General features: G+C 32.9%; 1 protein-coding gene across 3 annotated transcripts in view; it reads right to left on the bottom strand.

Moving 5' to 3' along the window:
- Positions 1-24,966, bottom strand: part of LOC143223514 (monocarboxylate transporter 12-B-like) — a 259,055-nt gene that overhangs the window by 41,928 nt on the left and 192,161 nt on the right. The gene's annotated exons all lie outside the window — the stretch shown is intronic.

Genomic DNA, 24,966 nt, shown 5'->3' with positions numbered 1-24,966 from the left:
AGATGCTAAAAATTAATTCTAGTTTCAATACATATAATGGGCAGAGCAGAGATATCCCGTTGTGTAATTTTGTACTAACAACAACCAAACGGATTCCAGGTAAAGCTGTACAATTGTACTTATTCTAAAAGTATGGATAAGTTGAACCTCTGACCTTCGCATAGCTTTTTACCTATGTGATTATTTGATGTCGTCACTAAGAAAGGTTACCAGATGTTTCGTCTGAGGGCATAAACATGGCAGTTTGTTATCAGTGTCATTAGTTATTGCATGCGAAGCGCGTCGTTCTTGCAACTTCAGGAGAACCTAATATTCTTAGCAGATAAACATAAGTCAACTTAAAAGCCAGGCTAAACTATTCCATTATTCGTAGAATGTTTTGATGGAAATGGTTACTTTTGTTCACAGAGTTTAGGTACTTATATATAAAGATACAAACACTCGTAAATACGCAATTGTAACTTAACTGGCTGTCTTGAAATAATAATAATTATTATTATTTAGATTTTTATATAACGTTTCAAGCTTAAAGCCAATTTCAGTGGCACAGGAATCAAATTCAGTGATTACTCTGTATTAATACTAAGTAGGAAATGTATCCTTTATTGAGTCAGAAACGGGCATTGAATTCACTGCGCCATTTTATATCCTGCCTCGTTCTCTTCGACTCCAAAATTCAGTTTATATGCAGATAAGTGAATGCAAAGATAGGCCTGCTTTTTTAATTAAATAACAATGTATATAAATGTAAATTTGTATGAAAAAATAATCCTAACATTTTTGTGTGTCTAATATAAATATATAATGATTTGGTTTATTTAATTTGTTTATGTTAATTAATTAAAATCATTCAGATTCAGACGTTCATTTAGCATAGCTGTTTAATAAACGAAATAATATTGTATAATAAAGTTAAAATATCAGATAATAAAAAAGAGGTTACTAAAACAATTGCGACATGACCAATTATTACATTGTTACTACTGAGTCCATTTAAACAATGCATTGTAGTTAATTATGTAAAATATTAGATAAGTTCAAACTAAGTCGGCCAGATGGTTAGGGTGCTCAACTCGCAATCTGAGGGTCGCCTGTTCGAATCTGCGTCACACCAAACAAGCTCGCCCTTTCAGCCGTGGGAGCTTTATGATGTTTTGATCAATCCTATTCTTCGTTGATAAAAGAGTAGACCAAGAGTTAAAGGTGGGTAGTGATAACTATCTGTTTTCCCTCGAGTGTTACAATACTAAAATAGGGACGAAAAGCCCAGATAATCGTTGTGTAGCTTTGTGCGAAATTTGAAAACAGAGACATTCTCAGAGTATTATTTTATATTTTGGAGTTATAACGTAATTGTTATTCTCGTAATAATTCGTTACCATTCAAAGTTGTACGTATTTTAACATCAAGCCTCAGTAATATCTCTGCGTAACAATATCAATGGGATTCCACTTCGATGTGGACAAATAAATAGAAAACAAAACAGATGTAGCTTTGTAACATGGAATATGCTTATTGAATTGCGTCATTTTTACTCGTGTTTATATATTTATTTATTAATATTAACTTAAATTTGTCAGTGTTTAATTTAAATGAAAACAAAGATAGGCCTAAGTTTTCTGATATTTATTTTATAGCACATACATTTTATGTTAGATATGTAGGGTTTATTTGTTTGTTACATTTCGCAATAAGCTAAACCGAGCTAGCCGTCCCTAGTTTAGAAGTGATAGGTTAGAATAAAAGCAGATAATCAATATCACCCACCGACAACTCTTGGGCTACTCTAATCGAATTGTGGGATTGATGGATACATTCTAACGTAACCACGGCTGAAAGAACGGCCATGTTTGGCGGTAGAATTCCAACCTGTAACCAGTAGATTGCGGGTCGAAAAAAGTTAACATGACACTTTTCAATTATGAAGTTAAATTGGAAACTTGGCAGCCATTTTTAATGTTGGTCTTGGCAATAAGTTATATCAAGTAAGATTAGAATACTCTGAATTGACTACACATAAATCACGAATTAAGGATGGCCAAAATTAGACATTTAGAAGGTAGTGAATATCGCAAAACAATTCAATTTTCACTTACATGCTGCTTCTTTTAACATCATGCTTCATTGAAATGTTTACAATAACAATTCCGCTGACTATGGTGTGATCTAATCATTTGTTACAATATACTTGTTATTAAGTCATAGTATTTTCTCGTTTCTAACATTGTATTACATGATAATTAAATCTGTGTGATAATTGCAGCATAAGTGAGTACAACAAAAGACTAACTCGTTTCAGAATTAATTTATATAATGGAAAGAAAAGTAAGGCAATTAAATGAAACGTATAGAATAAGTAATAATGAATATCAATTACTAAGTGAGTTGAATCTAAGTCATTTGTAAAATCAATGATTTATGATTCAGCTTTCTTGACTCTTCAATATGTGCTCTGAATCACTTGTAACTAATACGTTCAGTAGGTCATATATATATAATCCATTAAAATGTGTTCCGAGTCTCTCGTGAATCACCATGTGCTCCGAATGGTTAGCGAGTCAATAGCGCGTGCTCTGAATGACTCGTGAAATCACCAAGCATTGTTCATGCGTAGAAGTGTTAAAAGTATAAAAGTGACAATCATGACGTTATATTTAGTTATTTAGAGTTTTTAATTCTAAAGTTTCAAAATCTTTCTCAAGTGTAGGGTTTACATTATCTAAGATATAATTGCGAAAGGCACAAAAAGTTATTTACGAAACAGAAGGAAAAGAAAAATATCCAATAAGAACGATAGTCAATGCGAAACCAGTTCTGAAAATGTAGGCTCTGGTGAGAACGGAAATTCACCAAGTACTAACATATCCAAATAAAACATAGTTCTATTAAGACTTATAATCCTAAAGATAAATATGGACTGTTACCCGAGATAATGTTTGATTTAATAAAAATATTTGCAAGCCATAGCTAATGATATGAAAATAAAGCAATATCTGAAATTGAAACAAACCAACATCGAAGGGATTTTCTTTGACAGATGCTAAGGAAATAGTATACAACAACTTCCTACTAAATATAAAGGAGAAATGTTCAGAAGTTAATCTAAAAGATTAACATTAATCCATCAACACAGACGTGATCCCATTAAAAAATGTATCATAACAACCAAATTAAAATCGATATATGTAGATGACTATGATGATTTGGAAGATATCAAAGCTCCTATGAATATATATATGTATATAATGTATAGAGTAGTGAAGAAAATAATGTTAAGTGTAGTGAGACGTGGGATAAAGTACTTCTCGTAAGCCACCCACTATAATCACTTTGTTTTGTTTGTTTTCCTTCTGTAATCTGGTGTTCAGTCTCTTCCCAAAGTAAAGCACTTCAGCTTTGAAGCTGTCATGGACCAGAAAAAAGGCTGGATGAACGTACCAAAGAACGATCCTTGACAAGGCAGTATAACTAAAATATCCAACAGTTGTAGGGGTATTTCTCTGACTCACTGTGTATTGTCTATTCAATTTGAATGAACTGGAGCAGATCTCTTCAAGATGGCTGTTAGCCAAACATAACCTCACGGCTGCAAATCTATGAGAGTTAAGTGGAAGTGACGTCATCCAAGATTAGTGTAATGTATATACAAATTAAAGGAGCTGGAGCAGATCTCTTCAAGATGGATCCACTAGACGTTTGTCAAACATAACCTCATGACTGCGAATCATTTTTTTCTTTCAGTTGAGTGGACGTTACGTCAAAGATTGAGACGTCCAGTACTAAAGATCAGTTTGAACTGATAACATCACTAGAAGTGACGTCACAGAGGTAAAGGTCATGCCAGCGTCAAAGATCAAACTCATTTACATTATTAGCCCTCAATGCACTGATGATTCTAATACATGAAATACGAAAGTCCAGCATTGAAGTTTTGGAATGATATGAATGTTTTTAACATAAAAAGTCTCTATCCAAATGTAATGCACAACGTTCCACATACATATTGTTCTACCGGTGTTCTTTCGTTGGACTTTTTCACTTAGATTAGTTTGTGAAATAATGCGTCTACATAACGATAACAGATTAGTGTATTTCTTTCTTAACATTTGCTACAAGCTACGATCAGTATCAGTTGTACACAGCACTGATAAGCCTAACTTCACAAAAATCATTTTCACTTTTAACAGAGATTCACTCACTAACGACAAAACAACTAACGTACAGATAAACTTATCTGTACAATATCGTAGCTAATCGATGGAGTAAATGTTTATGCACGATAACTAACACTGAACCAAGTACATCCCTGAACGACTAGAAATACCAACTAAAAAACTAGTTCAATGCTTCCCTAATTATCATACTTATAATGTAACTTTGTTTCCATTCACAAGATTTCTCGATCACTACTTTCACTTATTAGAATATTTTAGTAATCCTTCTAGGACTACTTTTATAAACGTACTTGATCTTAATGTTGTATGCTCACGAGCTAATATTTAAATTTTTAAAAAACTGAAAACTATATTTGCAAAAATATACTGTAAATTATTCATTTGATCGTCATAAGAGTTTCCAAAGTACATATTTGAATTTTCAAGTACAGTCATTGAAACCAGCATAAGAAAATAAACCACATATCAAGTTCTTAACCAGTATGACAAGTACACATCCGTTTCATGATTTTACTCTAAGGTAAGCAGAACACATTTGATGACTTCTCAGTTGAATACAAAAATATATATGTTTTTATTATCTTAATTATTATATTATATTTAAGAATATAAAGGGTCTTATGTGAAACATGAGCTAAGTGGCAAAATTTGATACCCCAAGATTCAAGCATAGCCGTCTATAATTTAGAACTGCTGACCAGAGGGAGGGCATCTGGTAAGCCCCACCCACCACCACCACCAACACATCTATTACTAAAAGAGTAGTGGAATCGACTGTCAATTTTATTATATGAGCCCAGAGCTGGAAGAGCAGAATGTGTTTAGCGATATATCGTGGGCTCGAATCTTGGACCCTCCAATCCGCAGTATAATACATTAACCATTAGACAAGGCTGACAAAAAAATTCTAGCTAACCACAAAGTAATAATATCCCAATTTTAATTCTAAGAGAAATATCCCACCTTTGAGATGTGATATTATAAAAGCATTAAATAGGTCACAGACCTGTTCGGTGTCTACATTTTGCATGACCCATTTATAATCTTAAGGTAATTAGCCTTGTAAAACAAGCGACTACCTGTGTCTTCAAATGTTCTAAATGTTATCAGCGTACGCGTCAACTACAGCGAAGATTCCTGAAGTTATTTAGTAAAAATAAATCGCATCCACTTCTATAAAACGGTCTATTCGTGAATATCAAGAACAGCCTTCATCACATTCGTTGAATGTCGAATACAAAATGCCTGCGTATAACCATCACAGCCTTGAACACATTCAACAAATTTAGTACATGCTGAGTGGATATTGTCGTTGTTGTTGGTTTGGTTATTTTTTTTTTACAAAGATTTGCAACTTACTTTATTAAATTCACAGCTGTAGTTTAGACTAATCTGTGATGATTGTTTGTTGTTGTCTTTTTAGATAGTTCTTAAAGTAGTATCCAAAAATCGTTTATAAATTGAAAGTGTTTCGAACTAACATTACAAAGCCATTTAGTCTCTCCTTTAAGCGAAGTTCTGAAAGTTCATCATTTCTATTTGATAGGTTTTTAAAATTTAAGAAGCATCTCTTCTCGTTTCTACTGACGTTTTAGAGCCTATACAATTTATTATCTATTACTACGGTTTTTACTTGGTTTGACATTAATGTATTTGTTAAGTAATGAGCAAGCCTATTTTTTGTGATGATAGCAAAATCAGTGAGATAACGTAATAAGACGTTGTGTAATACAGCATGTTATAAGCTTGTTTGTCTTCGTTCGAAACGCCTGTTAGTTTACCCCAACTAGGTTTTCGATTCTTTTCTAGTTTGAGTTCTGAAACATCCAAGTTTCTTTAACTTCTTATATGAGGGAGACTTACTCTTTTTTGCAATTAACAGATTTAACCTGAATAACCTAATAAAAATTATTAATTAAGAAATTATCGGTACATTTGTTCAATACAAAAAATAAACTGTATATAATTAGTTGAATGAAAAGTTTTATAGACTTTATATGCCTGTTAAGTTCGGGACGACGTTTCGAACTGCCTACGCAGGCTGAACATGTAATCAGGTTTTTCTTATTTTTCGGAGACATCACAGAAACTTCAAAGTTATAATGTGAGGTCATTAGAATATAAGTAAAATATACACGTAACAAGCTACTAAACATCCATAAATTAGTAACTTAAGACCTAACGAGCACGTTAACATAAGTTAATGTTAAAATAAGACATGTGCATATCATTCAGAAGAATACGTAATATAAAAGACTTTTGTTTCAGACTTTTTGCGTAATGGCTTATTTGGACTTAGCAGAAGCTAGCACTGGACTAATTAAATCACAGGAAAGTTAATAGTCAAGAGCATAGCTCTTGGACTAATCTTATCTAACCGTATAGTAAGTAGGACATGACTGTCACTCTTAATAGTGTACTCAAGTCCTCAAAGAGTAAAGATCAAGTTTGTGGAAACAGGACACAAACCATGAACTCTCGAACATGCTAACTACTAGTGCGTGTCCGGCCTTATAAAAAAAGATAGAAATATTGTTTTACTGCTTTGTTGAAAGCCAAGCACAAAACTACACAATGATTTATCTGTGCTCTGCCCACCACAGGTATTAAAACCCGGTTTGTAGTGTTATAAGATCGCAGACCTACTGTTGTGCCACTGAGAGCGAATCAGAAATAACTTTATGAGTATGCTTTAAAAAACGAAACTTTTTTGGTTTATTTTCAGCTGCGTATTTCCTAATATTTTAGTCCACAAGAAAATTGTCATTTCATATTGACTTATACCTACTACTTCCACATCAATCTCCATTGTTGTATATCAGTCTTTATAATAAAAAAAATACAAAAAACATTGTATTATAGGTGATACACACGTTCACTTTAGTGTGTTATGTACAGCCAAGTTGCAAGTTAATTATTATTTTATTTATTTATATCATTATTTACGATTTTTCTTATTCACATTTCAGAACTGACAACTCCTGAAAAGTTCATTCGATTTAACCCCTTTATATTTTTGCCTTTTTGAAAACAGAAATCGAACAAACACATTAGGAGACCATGAGAAAATGGAACTACGTATCTTCAATGCTGTCTTAACCTCTAAACCATCCCTACAACTGGGTTGAAAAACATGTTCTCAGAATTTAAATGCAGAATTAGACTTGGTATAACTAACGATGGAAGATATCTTAAGTTTGTTAATTTAGTTAAATGAAACTTAAGCCTTCAGATAATATTTTGCTTTCTATTATTTGTGATAACAACAGAATTAAAGAGTTATTAAACTTATTAGTTTGTGGTATATTTTGGGACACCCTGTATTATAAAAGATTAATATATCGTGTTATTTGTATACAACAACAATTATGATTCGTAAATGTGTTTCCGTTAGTAAAGAATAATAAATATTTTTCCTTCTGTTGATAATAATGGTTATACTGGTTATAATATCGAATGTAACTAATTTTATTTTTTCTCTCGAAATTATATTTTTATCATAAAGACCGATTCTCATTTTTGGCACGCAATTTCTATTTAGAATTAACCTTAATCCCCTAAGTTGATCGAACCTCGTGAGATATTGTTTGGTTTACTGTCGAATTTAAAGTATTGTTAATAATGGTGTCAACTGATTAAACAATGAATTTCAATTGTTATAAGTAAATACATAAAATAGTATATTTAATTAGAAATATTAATGATCAGACAAGATTTTTAGTTTCGCAATAAGTACATGGTTTACTCTGATAGGCAATGATTATTTATTTATATAGAAAATGTTCCAATATTTAAAAACTAACACAAATACGTGTTAGAAATATCCTAAACATACATGAACTGTTTGACTCAACTTATATTTATTTTTCACTTTATATTGATCCTAAACAAAGTTGTATAAGTGCTATATTTCTACTGAATTCAGAGTTAGTCTTAAAAAGTTAATATTAAATTCTGTATAATTTGGGATTAAAACATTGGATATAAAGTCTCCAAAAAACGAGTCAGGTTTAACGTATTAACTAGCGACTACCATATTGATTTTACAATAAGCCAGGGACTAAACTGTTAACTATAACGTCATTCAAAAGTTAATGACATACTTGACCTATTGCCAACCAAAAATTAATATTTACGCGTAAGCTAGTAACGAATGTACCTAAATTGGAGTCACCACACAAAAGTACACAAAGTAAAAAGTAAACTGTTAGGTTAAGTGTAGGCTACGATCTAATGTATCCAGTTTAGTCTAAGCCTGCTGCTGATGTGTTAGTATTAAAGTGACTTAAAAATCAACATTACGGTTTCAGTTGAAATGAAAAAAACAACTCATTTTTACATGGAAGGAGGTTTTATATCAGTTACACAGTAAATAACATTAAAGGAAGATACAACTGATGTGTTATTTCGCAGAATGTACAACATTACTGTTATAGGATCTTGACCTGCAATTGTCAAGGTTACGAAAGACGCCATACTGGAAACCTCTGTAGTTGTTAGATACTTTTCATCTTTATTTTGATCTTTGCTAACAAATAAATTAAAATTGTCATATGGATTAAATTTTCTTTCTTAACCTGCTATTAGTTTCAAACCCAACTCTTATTTCATACTGACTTCTACGTGATTCACCTGAAGAAGGCGCACTCTAAAAACAGGCAAGAGCATTCCATTAAAGCTATGCCTACACTGCCTAACATACTATCGAAACAAGCGATTTGTGTCTGTTTATCTGTCCGTAATTAACAACTTCCATTTTCCCTATTCCCGATAACCATGAAACTCTCAGAGATTCTTGAATATGTCCTGGAAGGATTCTAAAACCAATTAGTACTCGATTTTACGAGTTTCACAGCCATCTCAGTTTCCTACCCAAACCTTACTTCCAGGTTTTTCATCTCCATGAAAATTTCAACGGTTCTTCGGCATACCATAGAAGGATTCTGAATCATTATTTGGTTTTAATATAAAGTGGGTCCACCTTAGGTGTTAATCAAAGTCATGACTCACTGTACTAATACTTTTGATCAACCACTAATAGGTGTCTGATGTACCAACGGTATTGAAAAGTGATTGCAAGAATAGTGGTGTTTTGGGAGTCTGTATTTTGTTTCTTAGTAACATTCCAGAAATTTTGAAGTACTTCAGCTGGGAATAGGGCGAGGTTCTCATTCGCAGACAGTTGTGAGATGTTAATGTGTAAAACCACTTCTGGACACAAAATACGACATGATTTGGTATGATATAACGCTTTATAAAATTGAAAAAAAACAAGAACAATTCTTTCACATAAACACCATTAACCCAAATCGTACAGCATTGTTTCACACTGACAGTAATTTTACTATTCTTCTCGTCGAAGTTATACAGTCACCACACAAAGCTTTCTTCAGAGGGAACATCTGCAAAATCGTCTAATTGAAATAAATAAATCTAAATAATGAAGATATTGATAAGATAAAACTTTTAAATAGCATTGAATATAGAGAAATGCATAATATCCCTCTTAAAGATGCATTTTGCCACTACATTTTCAATAGCTTAAACAGCTCATCTTATGTAAATACTGTTATAATGCGTAAATTCCACATTTATAAACTACAGTTACGATGAAACTGTCTCCTCACTACTTGGCCGGATGGTTGTATCTGTATGTTAATGTCAAGAATGCACCCATTTAAGTACACATTAATCTTCTGAAGTACTTGCAAGATAATTTTAGCTCTCAGTTTAGCGATTTCACAAAGAGTAGACATGTTCTTTTGAGTCTTTTGACTTTCCCACTTGGCTATCACTTTAATGGTCTAAATTTCCTACCATTGTAATAGAATAACGTCTTTCATAGTAACTTATCTTTTGCGTAAGTTATAGTAAATAATTTATCAACTCGTTCGTGTATATATTTTCAGAAGATTATACCGTTATACAAAAGGTCTAGTCTGTTTACTTATAAATTAGATATATTCTAACTAGTTTAAGAATTAGGTAGCACACGCTCTTTAAGTTTATAAAAGCTAGGAAAAATTGAAAACAAGCTAGGTGAGACACAAAGCAATATTTCCCGTATATTCAATAAAATATTTACCTGTCTGTAATCACAAACAAATTACTTTTGACGCGGAAACCATGGCTTATCTGTTTTAGTTCATATTGGGTAGATACTTCATGTTGTCCAAATGTACCCTACATCTGTTCACTAGTGAAAAATGAACAATATTTTATTTTTGAATCAATGTATTTGTCCTTTCTTCTTTTTTATATCTGTCTTAGAATCAAAATGTCAAAAGTACTTCTTGGATCTTTGTATTTTTGCTTCCCCTTGGGCCACAGTTCAAAGTAAAAAGGAGGAACATACAGTCAACAATATTTCTTGACAATACTTGTATATCTAAAGATATGTATACAAGTAAAGGGATTGTCTATTACTTCTAATAACAATATATTCTGTCAATTTTGGTCATGTGTCTCTGCAATATGCATATATTTGTCACAGTAAAACCGATACAATTATACTGGACAGAACTAAGACAAAAATGTTATTGAGAAATCAAGTTACTATTATGCATGAACTAATTTTAATTAAAAAAAGAAGTAAAAAACCAGCTAATTATTCAAACAAAAACTCAAAATTGATTGTTTTCAATACTAAAATATGATACACAATCTGCAATAGAGGTTAAAACACAAAACAGAAGATGTTTTATTTCAGTAGTACATTTTGTGATTCATTTCCCATAGTAACACAAGTTGTTTTATTTCAAATATTTATAGTATTTCCAAAACTACTAGCTAGATCATAACTCCTACACAACGCCGCTATTAAATGATTTTGTTGTAACTAAGCTCAAAGCTCTACCCACCATGGGTATCGAAATCCTGTTTTTAGCTTTGTAAGTCCGCAGACATGGCGCTGTGTCACTGTGGGGGCGCTATTCAAGGGAACTATCACACTTAAAATAATATGGAATATAAAATGTATTTATTATTTCAGAAAAGAAATGACAATTGAAATGTTTATGATTATTATTATTAAACTGTTCTTGGTGTCAAAATTGTTCCATAGATTTTCCTTCTCAAATGAGACACAACAAAAGTGTGATAATCGTATAGATAATTACAAACTGCAGATGGAACCATCAGCGTCGTTTCCAAAACAGGAGTCGAATCCTGATATTATTAGCGTTACAGAATCAAAAGCTTATCGCTCAGCCATCTAAAGGAACAGGAAACTGTAAAAAAGAAAGCTGAACATAGGTATAAAATAGAAAGCTGAACATAGGTAAAGAGTGTTGAAAATAACGTGAAATGGAAGTTCCACGAACTGCCAGAAAATTTTAGGAACGAAAACAACCGTAAAACAGAACCATGAAACGAACGTCCAAAATTATGTTACTCAAATGTGTATTTCGTTTTGCTTTCGGCATAAACGCAATGTAACGAATAGTAAAAACAAAACAGTGACGTGGGAGGAGAGGAAAGGGGAACATAAGAAAAAGGAATAAGCACCCCCCTAGGTTAAAATAAGATGACTAATTTAGCAGTGTAAGACTAGAGGGAAAGCTAGTCATCACCACCCAGAGAACATCACTTTATAAAAGAGCAAAAAATTTAACCACGATACAAGGTAAACCAATTGTGTTTGTGCGTGTATGTTTTCTCATAGTAAAGTCACATCGTGCTATCTGCATTGTTTTAAAGATACATAAAAAGCAATGAAATCGGAAACATTAAAAAATTCTGAGCATGACGAGGGCTATCTACGCTAGCCGTTCCTAATTTTGCAGTGTACGGCTAGAGATAAGGCAGCTAGATATTACCACCCACCGCCAACTGTTGGGCTACTCTTATACCAACAAATTGTGGGATTGACCGTAACATTATAACGCCCCCACGGCTGAAAGAGCAAGCATGTTTGGTGTGACAAGGATTCGAACCCGCAACCCACAGATTAAAAGTCGAGTGTCTTTACCACCTGGCCGTGCCGAGCCAATATGAGTAAGGCGAGACGAAAGAAAGTACACCAAAACGTACAGAAAAGCATATTACAAACAAAGCAAGAAAATAAGCCACGAAATTTATTATGTTTCACAATCTATTAGGTCATACTAAACTATCTGTACAGACGGACAACTTTTACATATTTGAGAAATTGTTCTACAATGAGATGCATTTTCAGTTACGACCTATGTAATCAGTTTCTTTTCGACCGTCTGTCAACATAACTGCGCTCAAGTTAATAGGTTTATTGTTTCTAGGTTTGTGAAAGTGTGGCGATTGCCGTTACAATATTTTCACTTATCTGTGTGTTAATTGATGAACAGTGTAATTACCTGAAACAATATTTTTTTTTTCAATTTATATTTTTCAGATTATAAAATTATGCGTATAAATTTAAGTATTTCGCTGCACGTATACCCTGAAAGCATAAATCAGACTAATGCCGATTGATTTATTGTCTAAAAGAGCAGCTAGTAAACTCATCCGTCACTCAAAGCCAATTCATGATGGGTATCTTAGAATGCAATGATGAAGCCTGAACGTTGGTTGTTTCGCGAAATACTAATCGGAATATTGTAGTTACACAACCAGAGCGTGGCTTTGTACAACACCGTCGCAGAATACGATAGAAGTTGGTTGTTGCAACTAAATAAACAGGTGATTGTTAAAATACGCAAATATGTACAAATATTTTTCTTGTCGCAATGTGACAGAGAAAATCCATTATTTCTATATATTTATATGACAGCAGATGGCTACGTGAAAATATGTTAGTAGAGGATAAGGTGGTTGTGTGTAAGTACAGTATAATAGAAGTCAGCTGTTGCGCGAATATTTTTGTAGGTATCAACTTTAGTGAGAAATTAAACGTAGAACAGTATATTGCATGAAAAGTTTAGCAGATTATGGATAAAATAGGAGGGCTGTGAATATCTGAGGTACAGCCATTTATGATACGTTTCATATTGCCATGCACTTACAATATAATGCACTTCACCAAAATACCAAACAATTACGATAGTCCGTTTACAACCACATTTGTATACATAGGCATTATGATACGTTCATGTTTGTCTGTAGCTAATAATCTAATCTGTTTTAAAATGCATTACGTCTTATAAAAGGCAATAAGGATAAAATATCCAAGGTGTACTTTTTTTTCAGGGTAATTATTTTGTGGGGTTTTTTTTCCAGAAATTGGAAACTTTAAATACTTTTACCGTGAAACTATCAATAAAGACCATGGCCATTTTAAAAATATTTCATAACTCATTTATGCACCAAGTTTCCTGTTATTCTACAACTTTGCTGGCTACAGTGGCTCTATGACATACCAGTCACACAAACAATGTAAAGAAAAACGTTAACACTGCAATTACTCCTACTAATTCGTGCTGAAGGTCTCCCCGATAATGCGCTTAGAAAACCTGCGAGTTCACGCCAATCTTTCACTTTAGTGGAGGTGAATTATTTGCATTTGTAACAGGAACGAAACAATGGCTCATTGGCAGGTGTCTCTCATTACAAAGCTAAAATCCAAATTTCAATATCCGCGGAGGGCAGAGCACAGGTAGCCTATATTATAGCTTTGAATTTAATAACAAAACAAAAATATGAGAAAGACGAAAAGAAAAAAATGCGATGCAATATGTGGACGGGCCTCCACTGGTATATACGTATATATAAATATACGTTGGTAGTTTGAGGGTTAACGCAAAATTTTAGGTGTATAAAATTGTTACTACTACTACGAATAGCAATAATATTATTATGTGCCACTATAATATCCTTAATAATCCAACAAGTAAAGAACTAAATCACTTTCGTAAATCACCTTATTAGCTACGTCTCATATGAATTTGGAGTTTGGAAAAAATTAGTTTGTTGAAATGTTATTACCATGTATCAATTTATTCTTGGATTTTTTTTTGTTTTATATAAACACGTGAAAAGAAAAGCAATTACCAGATTGTATGAAAGATATAGGGATATGCGATATTATTATGAGTAATGAATGATGCACATTCAATACTTCAAACATTGTTGAAGCATTCTAAACATTAATCAAAATATCTTAGGTTTCTTTAAAACAAAGGAAAATCTAAGTTTAGAAAACAGTGTTCGATCCATATAGTAGAAGACAATTTGTTCACGTTTCAAACATTATTTTATTCCGAACTGACTACACTAGCCTGATCCGTTCTCAACTTACCAAAAAATATATTAATATTAAACAGACAACACTGAACCTATATTCATTCTGCCACGGCTGAAGGCGGCAATAATGAATTCAGCTGACGATTATAATTATGACATTTTACAATGAATAATTACATTTCAACCTCTGCTACCGTAAACTTGAGATGGTCGTCCATCTTCGTACTCTTGCCTTTGACGTTTTATATCAAGAGCGAATTGTGATAAATGTCAGATAATAACTGACTGCTCTCTAAATCAGGGTTCTAAAATCAAATGCGATTCGTTTATCAAGTAGCTTTCTTTCCATTAGAATGTAAAAGACGTCGTTCATTTCGCCACGGTATAAAAGAAACCCGGTTTATGAAAATCACATTCATAACTATATAGTAGTTATTTGATATCTATGATTATGTACTGTGTTAAAAACAGCATTAATTGTACTGGATCAGAACGTTTGTTTGGTGTGATCTACTCTCTAATAAAAATAATGATAGTGCATTTCATAACATATCTTACACAAACTACTAATCTATTAAGTAGCTAGACATGTGATCTTGAGGCAACAAATTATACACTGGTTTCTCTTTAAGTTATAGTTAAACCACAATGCAAAGATCTTGGTTTCTGTGTGTCTTATAGTGAAATCAACACACAATCCTGAACTCTATATATCTCATAGTAAAACCAACACGCTGTAGTCTGAGTTTCTCTGTAACCTATAGTAAATTCTACATGTTATACTTCTTATTTATCTGTATATTTTTATAGTGAAAATAACATGTTATAGTCCTAACTTATCTGTATCCTATAGTGAATTCAACAAGTTATAGTCTTGATTCTTATAATGAAATCAACATGTTATAGTTTGTCTTTATCCGATAGTGATATCCTAGTTTCTCTGTAGCGCATAGTAAAATTGCCACGATGTAGTCCTAGTTTTTCTGAAGAGTATGGTAAAATCCTAATAATATTTAGAAATCACGATTAACAGCTGATAATAAACTAAATATAGGAATTAATATTTAATACTAGATTTGTAGAATTATCTTAATGTAAATCTAAAGTATTGGAAACATTGAAAGTAATACAAATCAAGTTCAAACATACTTCATTATAATAAACAGTGAATATAGTCTTGGTTTCTTTTGAATTTTGCGCAAAGATACACAAGGGCTATCTGCGCTAGCCGTTCCTAATTTAGCAGTATAAGACAAGAGGGAAGGCAGCTAGTCATCATCACCCACCGCCAACCCTTGGGTTACTCTTACCAACGAATAATGGGATTGACCATAAATTTATAACGCCCCCACGGCTGAAAGGGCGAGCATGTTTGGTGTGACGGGGATTCGAACTTGTAACCCTCCGATTACGAGTCGCGTGCCTTAACCACTTGCCCATGCCGGGCCGTATAGTCTTGAACTACGTAAAATGAATCTCATACTTCATTAGTACATCTTCCGTATATAAGACTGTATTATTATGTACAACATCCTGTCAAAGGAATACTGTATTTGTCTCTTTACAGGACTGTTTCATGAAAATCTAGAAGAGAATATAAATAATTTCAATAAATTATTTAAACATCTTGATTCTTAACATTTACAGTAAAATAAAACGCAAGTTATAAACTACATCTCGAAACAATTGCCTCAATTTAGCAAATAATTGTTTGCATTATTTCGATATCCTGTGCGACACTTCAGGTAGGCGGCCAGGTCATAGACCACTCATGTCCAACCACCTTTAAAAGCATTGACCCGAAAGAAGTAAATCAGTCCGACGTATTCTATACTTTCACTGCTACTTTTAACCAAAAAACGTGACACCTATAAATTATCTAGCACCATGTTGTTGCTCTAACCTTGGGCTTTCCGAAAGAGCATTATTTAATAATAATAATAATTAGAAAAATACATTGTACATAAAGCAAGTTAATTTACTTCTTTCGGGTCAGCACTTTTAGAGATGGTTGGATGAGTGGTCTGTAACCTGACCGCCTATCTAAAGTGTCGCACAGCATACCGTTCACGTTGAAAACGTCAAACAACATCCTATGAAGTGTGCAATTATATTGCTAGACGAAAAATAATGTAATGTCTTCTCTAACTGATAATGCTTGAAATAGAAATTTTCGATTCAATAGCTATAAATTACTGCTCTGACGACTAAATATGAAACTCGAGACACATAAAAATACGAAAACCGTTTGCAATTTACATTAGTTAACTAGTAAACATGCATGATATTGTTCAATCCAAGACATCTAGTAAGTAGTTTATTCTGTCGTCTGACTTTCTGAGGCAGCTATCAAACGCACACCTGTAGATTAGTTGGCCTCTCGCCTTTGGTTAGAGAGTAATAAGGCTAGTCGTGATTTGAGATCCTCCCGACCATTTTATTTGCTATCGGTTAACATTAACCGTCTGGCTTGCTTACGTCTTATTCAATTTTTAGTAAAACAAAGTAAGATCAGTGCATTCACTAACAAATAATTATTAAAAATATTGATTTACATACAAAAGTTTTACAAACTCACAAACAATATTCAGTCTTCTATCTGGTCTGGAGCTGAATATTTTATTAACGGTCCAGGTCTACGAGACATAAATTACTTTTATGTTGTTACACAGATACACTTCACTTGACGGAAATTCTAGTTAGCTCTTTCTTGTTTGGCTTAATGCATTAATAAGCTCACTTTTTACCGAAGAAGATGTCTAGTGTCCTTGTAGAAATATAACGCCCGAAGTTAATTCTTTGAAGTCGAACAGTTCGTAACGTTAGGGATCTATAAACGTTCCTGGTCGAATTCTGTAGTTTTCCGATTAATAAGCATTAATCGCAATTATAGTTTCCTAGGCTTATAGTATACCGTCTGTAGCTGACAAAACAACATACAACTGTCTCTTTTCGTCTTATGATGGCTTAATGTTATGTAGCAATCACGCAAGATTCAAGAACGTCTAACAATGTTCGAAGACACGCTAGTATTTTCGTAAATCACATACTGTTGATTCTTGCTGTCGAGAATCTTCTACAAAATTCGATAACAGGCGGGACTTGGGCAGTGCATATCAAACGATATACGTCACATGCATAAAAAAACTATTGAAACAAACGTAGGTATTAAAATAAATGTATAAGAGTAAATCTGTTCCAGATGGTAGTTGCATTTCTTACCCGATACTGCGCCTGTTTACTGTTTCATATTAGAAGTATATTATAGTAACTTTAAACCGAGAGATATTGTATTGATATATTATTGTGTCTTGAAAAACTATCATCACACTTGTTTATAATAAATGTTAAAAGAGTTGTATAAATCTAAGGGAATAAACCAATTTTTAAAAAGGAAGCAAAATTCCTCCCAGTGGCTTAGTGATAAGTCTGGCAGATTATGACGCCTAAAATTTTCGATGCTCGCGATGGGCAGATCACAGACAGCCCATTGTTTAGCAATACGCGTAATAACAAAGAAACAAAAATGCATCTGTATATACAGAAAAAAGCTCATATTGTGTTTATTTCTTATTATAAACCGAAAGAAGTTGTTGTTTTGAATTAAGCACAAAGCTATTCAATGGGTTATTTGTGCTCTGCCCATTACAGGTATTGAAACCCAGTTTTAGCGTTGTAAATCCACAGACATACCGCTGAGCCATTGGGGGCTAAACCGAAAGAGCATCTGCACAAAAACGAAATCTAGCCCGTATCCATATAAATAAGTCCATATAGGCTTTAAGTTTCACTCGGAAATATTTCAATGTTACTGAAAATCGGAAGTAAATTTACCCAGGTACGAAATCTAACTGGTAATGTGAAGGAAGAAGGCCTTCACAGAATCCAAGGCTAACTAGAGAGCGAAACACAACCTTGGATGGGCGTGACATTAGCCGGAAGTATGAAAAAATGTATAAATAGGATCCATCTTTATAGTCGCAAATAACTCCCAAAGATGTCCGAATAAGAATGACAATATGAAAGGAAGCTTATATACGTTGCAATTTTCTGGGAAAGCATAAAGAAATCGATTAGTAATTATTCACTTATTAATATTACATAAGGTTGAAATTTACTCACGGATGAACTAAGAAGGAAGAAATATAGGCACGGAAGAAATACGGAATAAAATACTCATAGGGGTAATTCTTAGGGAGAAATCTAAACACAGGGGCACTACATCAGGAGACACACAAGCACTAAACAGGAAGGGATCTAGACAAAGAAAGATACGTAAGTGTATTGAGATACTATAGAACTACTCCTATTTTTTTATCTGTAGACAACTTAGCTCGCAACGAAATTATACAGACAAAAAATAAACGTAAGAAAACTTTACGTACCACCGTCTCATTCTATATGGAGGTGTATTCTGAGGTGTCTGTTTTTCGACACAACTCCACACAGTCAACTATCTGTGTTTTGTCCACAGCTGCTATGGGAAGAATTTGTTTTAAAACTTAAGCCGTCAGACTTATTTATCGTTGAGCCATCAGGAGGAGGAGGGGCTAAGTTGAAGTTCACGTGTTCATATTAGTATTTAAACAAAAAACTAAGTCACACTTTGAAGTAGGCCACTTATCAGCTCTGTTTTGAAAGTATCTTTATAATATTAAATATTGTACGGTAGCCATTATAGTTCTGAAAACATTTGACTTTGTCATACGCAAGGTGGGTCAGCAAACTCCACCACAAGGAAAAGCAAGTCTTCTTAACATCTAGGCCGCACTTGCGTTGATAACTTTGATTGGTCTTTGAATATGATTAACATTCATTATGTTACTTTTAGTTACGTTTTCCTTTACTGGAGGTTCGTTATGGCCCATCATTTCTACTTGTTTATCAAGTGATACCACTGTTGAAACAGTAAGAAGAGGTCACTTATTTAGTGAAACAAAGCAAAAACCCTCCGATGACTGAGCGGTCAGTCTGAGGATTTCGAATAAACGCGATGGGCACGACACATATAGTCTCTTTTAGTCGATTTGTGCTGAACAACGAACAGACAAAACCTGTGCAAAGAAAAAGCATATACACTGCATAAATCTTTGACTGAAACTGGCATCGATGAAATAACATGTATGGAAAGAACCATAAATCAAAGACTTACACTGATTAACAGATTAGTAAAAGAATCTAAAGATGTCGCTTTAACTAAACGCAATACGGAGTGAAAGAATAAAATTTGGGAAGCATTAAATGAAATAAGAAAAGTTCTTCGCTAAAATTTGGTAACTTTGTTATAATCAAAAAGAATTGTCTAAAATTATCATCACACTGGACAAAAACAGCGATTAAAATTGCTACTTTAAATCATTGTTTCCTTGTTAAGCTTTATGATGTGACAATAATTCATTTAAATATTTTAGGTTGTCTTTAAGAAACATCGACAAAAGTATTAAAGTTCTCAACTTGAGACTTGTAAGGTTGGGTTATAAAGTTATCTTGTACAAAGACATGAGCCGAAGCCTACATTTCAGTGACTTGCATTTATAAACCGTTCAGCAAACTACAGAATTATTTGACGAAGAGCCACAAAGAAAATATTGTAACTAACTAATCGAAACATTGAAATTGATCACTATAACCTATGTACTCTAAATATCGCATACAGAGGCACTGTATTAAGTAGTGAAAATACTGCGATACGCTACGTTTAAAATTCAAATACGTTCCTCCAAAACAAAATTAGTTGTATAAAGTTAAAAATACTTTCACACGATATGTTTAGTCTCAGAACACATTATTTACATTTATCTGATTATGCAAGCCTTGTCAGAGTTTACTTCTTTCACTTCCGGTCTATTTTATAATAACAATATTTTAAAAAAAAAAAAACAGTTTTGTAAACGCTTATACAAGACAATTTGTATTGTTCTATCGTTCGCTTCTACTGAAAACTGCCCTTCTCCGAAACTCCGGGATGTTAAAGTTACTATATCTTTTTATATATTTAAGGAAGTACTAAATAATTCTCCGTCTGAGACAGACAATAGAATTCTTAACCTACGGAACTCACTAGATTCGTTTGGTGGCTAAGTAGGCTAAAAGTGACTATTAATTAACTTTCTGCTAGGTAATCCGTCCAAGTAACATTTCCAGCAGGGTTTAGCCTGAGATCATACGGTTTACTATTCACTAAGTCTACTAATTTCTATATCATACTATCATAATGGAACTCTCACTTATATGATACTGGAAAAACTTTTTTATTAAGCAATATGCTACTCCCAACATTGCACAGTTTTTATCCTGTGTGCACGTAGATTTGCAACAGGGGTCACAATTTTCTTGTTTCGCTTCCATTTCCAGTCACGGAAAAACTTTACTTTTTCCATTCTCATGGTGCAGATATGACGTTATGAATACATCATGCGCGGATCTAATGCACTGACACCACAAGTAATCAGCTGGTATATATAACGAAAGATATGCTGGTGTATAAGATAAATGGGTAAAATTAACACTATTAAAGTCAATAGAATGTTATATGACAGTTTGTAAGGTGCAGCATTAAGTTTTTTAGTATTGTAGCGACTAGTAAATTGTAGCCTAAGCGAAAAACTGGTAATTTTTAACAATGAAACAAATGGTGATTTCTAATTTAAATATAAAAGTAAATTGGCATTTTCTGAACTGAAGTTTGCAGCGACTAGTAACTTGTAGACTAAACGAAAAGCTAGTCATATTTTGCAACTGGAAAACTTATACGTATCAGCGTTTAATAATTTCTAAACTGAATGTAAACAGCATAATAATGAATACTATTATACTTCATGTCTTAGATAATGTTAAATAGCTTACAGTACTACGCTTGTATTAGTCAACACCTAAAAATATATACCCAATATCAAATATATTTTTGGTCGTGTTACAAAAGATACATTTTTTAAAGTTTTGGATCTTTTAAGAACTAATATTTCTTTTTATAGTAACCAAACAAATTGTGATTTGTAATATAACAGTGAAACTTCTAATCAGTTTGCCTCCTAGTCTATCACTTTTAAATTGAGGATATTTAGTGTTGATAGCCCTCAAATAGCTTTATACGAAATTTGACAAACAAACAAATTTAAAAGTATTTCTTTCCCATGAGTTTGTGATCTCAGTTTGATTCACCAGGGTTCCGTTTCTTCTTTCCCACAAGTCTAGCGATCTCATTATTAATCCAGTAGGTGGTTTGTTCTTCGTTTTTATATACGTTAACTCTCAAAGCGATCAGTGGAGATTTTCTTCTAAAAAATATAATCTTAAAAAGCAGTGTTAATCCTTTTTTTTTTTACAAGATTCTTCGACCATCTTAATTCCGGCGGTAAAAATATCTGAACCTTGCTTTCAATACTGTTAAAGTAATGTATAATTTGTCCAGTCAGTAACCGAGTCTATTACTGTTTTTTTTCTTACATGTCTCAACTGATTTCTATCTTCTGCAGGTGTGTATTTAAACTCTCGTAATCCGGTCCGACAAATACAGCAGAGCCACTTGTTCTAAACTAATCTCAAAGTGAGAGGCTCAGAAAGATATAAATAACTACTAGTTACTGATGGCAAACTTGATAGTTAGCACGTGCGCGACCTAAGAGTTGCGAAAATATCTTTTTCTTTCTTTAAACACTAAAACTTTAAAAAAATCGTGTCCTGTAACACGGAAAGAAATACATTTGATATTGGGTATATATTTTTCGGTTTTTACTATACAAGCGAAGTTAGTGTTGACTATTTAACATTATCTAAGACATGAAGTACAATAGTATCCATTATTATGCTATTACATTCAGTTTAGGTAATGCCAGTTTCCTTCTATACTTAAGTTAGAAACCACCATTTGTTCCACTGTTAAAAATTACAAGTTTTTCGCTTAGGCTACAATATTCATTTAGAAAATATCCGTTTACTTCTATATTTAAATTATAAATTATCGCTTGCCTGTAGAAAAATATTCAACTCATGAATTAATACTTTCTAATGAATATGGGATTTTCAGTTATCTCGTGTGATCTAAAACATGTTCTATTTCTAGTCAATTTGTTATACAAGGTTGGCTTCGTTAAGTTACTTTCTTAATTTTCACTTAAATATTAGTTTGATTTTCAATGTAAATTCTCAGAAATGATAAATTTTTGCTATTATTTAAAAAACACAACTTTATTGCATTAAAGTTAACTATTTTTTACAGTCGACCTGGCATGGCCAGGTGGTTAAGGTACTTAAGTTGTAATATGAGGGTCAAGGGTTCGAATCCCCTTCACACAAAACATGTTCGCCCCTTTTAGCCGTGGAAGCGTTGCAATGTGACGATCAATCCCAGTATTCGTTGTTTAAAGAGTAGCCCAAGAGATGGCGGTGGGTGGTGATGACTAGCTGCCCTCCCTCTACTCCTACGCTGCTAAATTAGGGACGGCTAGCGCAGATAGCCCTCGTGTTGCTTTGCGCAAAATTCAAAACAAATTTTTACATTCAATTTAGAAGTTTTATCTTCAGTTGAAAAATTATCTGATACTGATCCCTGAAGATTAGGTCTCATTTGTGACATCATCATCTACTTTGATATTAATGTTTTACCTGCTTATATTTTCATAGTGTATTTCGAATTAGAAATTTAATAGCGAGTTCTTGGTTGTTCGTCTGATAAAAATGTTCGACTTTAACAGCACGTAAAATGACACGTGAATGATTCATAAAAATATTGGTCTTATTTTGTTAGTTTTACAAGTTTATTTTGATATAATCATCAGTAATTTTAAGCTGATAGCGGCCTAGTGGTTCGCATGTTTGGACTGCGACTTTGAAGATCCATGGTTCGTGAATCGATTCAGAGAAAAACACAAACTATGTACTTTGGAGCCGTTAATGCACTACAAAAGTGACAGTGAAACCCGACTATTCAACCAGACAAGTATGTGGTTGTTGCTGTAAATTAACTGCGTTCTTTCTACTCTTCAATTTCAAAAATTACAAAATGTTATGCGCGAAATTCTGAAACAAGTAAAAAAAACAAAAAAACAGTAATTTTCACTATTGGCTTTTCATATTAAACCAAATATAGCATTTAGTTAGATGCTGACTATAAGTAAAATAATAATAATTATTTAGTTTGTTTGTGAAATTCGCTATTAATAAAAGCAAAGCCAGTAAAGTTGATTCTTGCGATATAGTGTTTACCATGCAAGGAACGTTACTGTGGCAAATTCATTCACTCGTACTGAAGCTATGTTCATTACACCCACTATTTTGAAAGCTCTACTAGTATTTATTCAGGATAAAATTCAATTGACAATAAAAACAAAAATAGATATGGTAACAAAAACAACTACGGTATTACGTGTTTAATTGACTTTTCTTTATCAACGAAGTAGAGAGATCATTAAGCCTAATTAGAGACTCGAAGTAAAAGAAAACGTTGTAGGCTACGAATTTCTATTTCGTGCTTGTTAATGAAATGTTTGGCAGTAGGAACTATTACTCTTGGAGTATTAAGTCGTTTTATGTGCTTCAGATGCTAGTACAACAAAGCCAATTAAGATTCGTTGAAAGAAAGAAAAATATGAAACTTACGGTGCTAAGAAAAAATTAAAAGTAAATTGACTTCGTTTATACGAGACATGCATCAAGGGTTTGTAGTCGTTTTAGTAATTGTCAACCGACGTCGAAGTCACACCCGAACATCTGCGTTTAACACGTTCCTCTGACGCTGCAAGCTTTTTTCATATGTGGCTGTAGTTTTGATTTTTCATATCAACCACCATAAATACATTCAATCGAAAATATCAACCGTAGTATTGGCTCATTAATATATTTCTCATGCCAGTGTTCTAATGTTAATATATTAAAGAAAAGTATTTGGATTAATGTATTAATATTAGCGCACAGAATATATTTTTACCTCACATCAGCGTACAAATATTAGCGCATAGAATATACTGTAACTGATTTCAGCATACAAATTAAATATTAGTACACTTTTCTTTTATTTCAAGTCAGTGTAGTAATATTAAAGCAATATATTTTCTCTAATTTCAGCGTAAAAAATATATTCTATACCCTAATATTTGTATCACATGCCAGTATACTGATACTAGCACATTAACTGTATTTTACCTCGCGTCAGCTAAAAATCTACTAATTTTAGTAGATATTTACTAACTTAAATATCAAGTTAGTACATTGATATTTTATACGCGTACCACTTATCCCTAACTATTGAACCTTGACTTTACCTGTGGCTTAGTTGACTATAATATCACAACAGTGGTTTCAAAATGTGCATTGCCATTCGCGAATAGTGAGTTTTTCATACCATGGCTGTAACGCTTGGAAGATTAATATCAGATTCTCACAATTTTAATAAATCATCTTATGATCAAGTAATGTTAAGCCTTTTTTTGTTCACTTAGAAATACCCTTACGAAGGTGTTATTTGTTCTTTTTTCTGGTATCGTTGCATATGTGATAACGAGATAATTCTGGATCTACGAAACTGCACAGGGTAAGCAAATATTATGGTCCATGCAGACTTTTCCAACAGATATTTGAGGTATTTATGGAACAAATTATCATGGGTCCATGACTTTCGTTACCGGGTTCCTAATAATAC

The sequence above is a fragment of the Tachypleus tridentatus genome, chromosome 8 (assembly GCF_004210375.1).
Source record: "Tachypleus tridentatus isolate NWPU-2018 chromosome 8, ASM421037v1, whole genome shotgun sequence".
NCBI classification, from domain to species: domain Eukaryota; kingdom Metazoa; phylum Arthropoda; class Merostomata; order Xiphosura; family Limulidae; genus Tachypleus; species Tachypleus tridentatus.
This window is presented reverse-complemented; position numbering and strand designations above follow the sequence as displayed.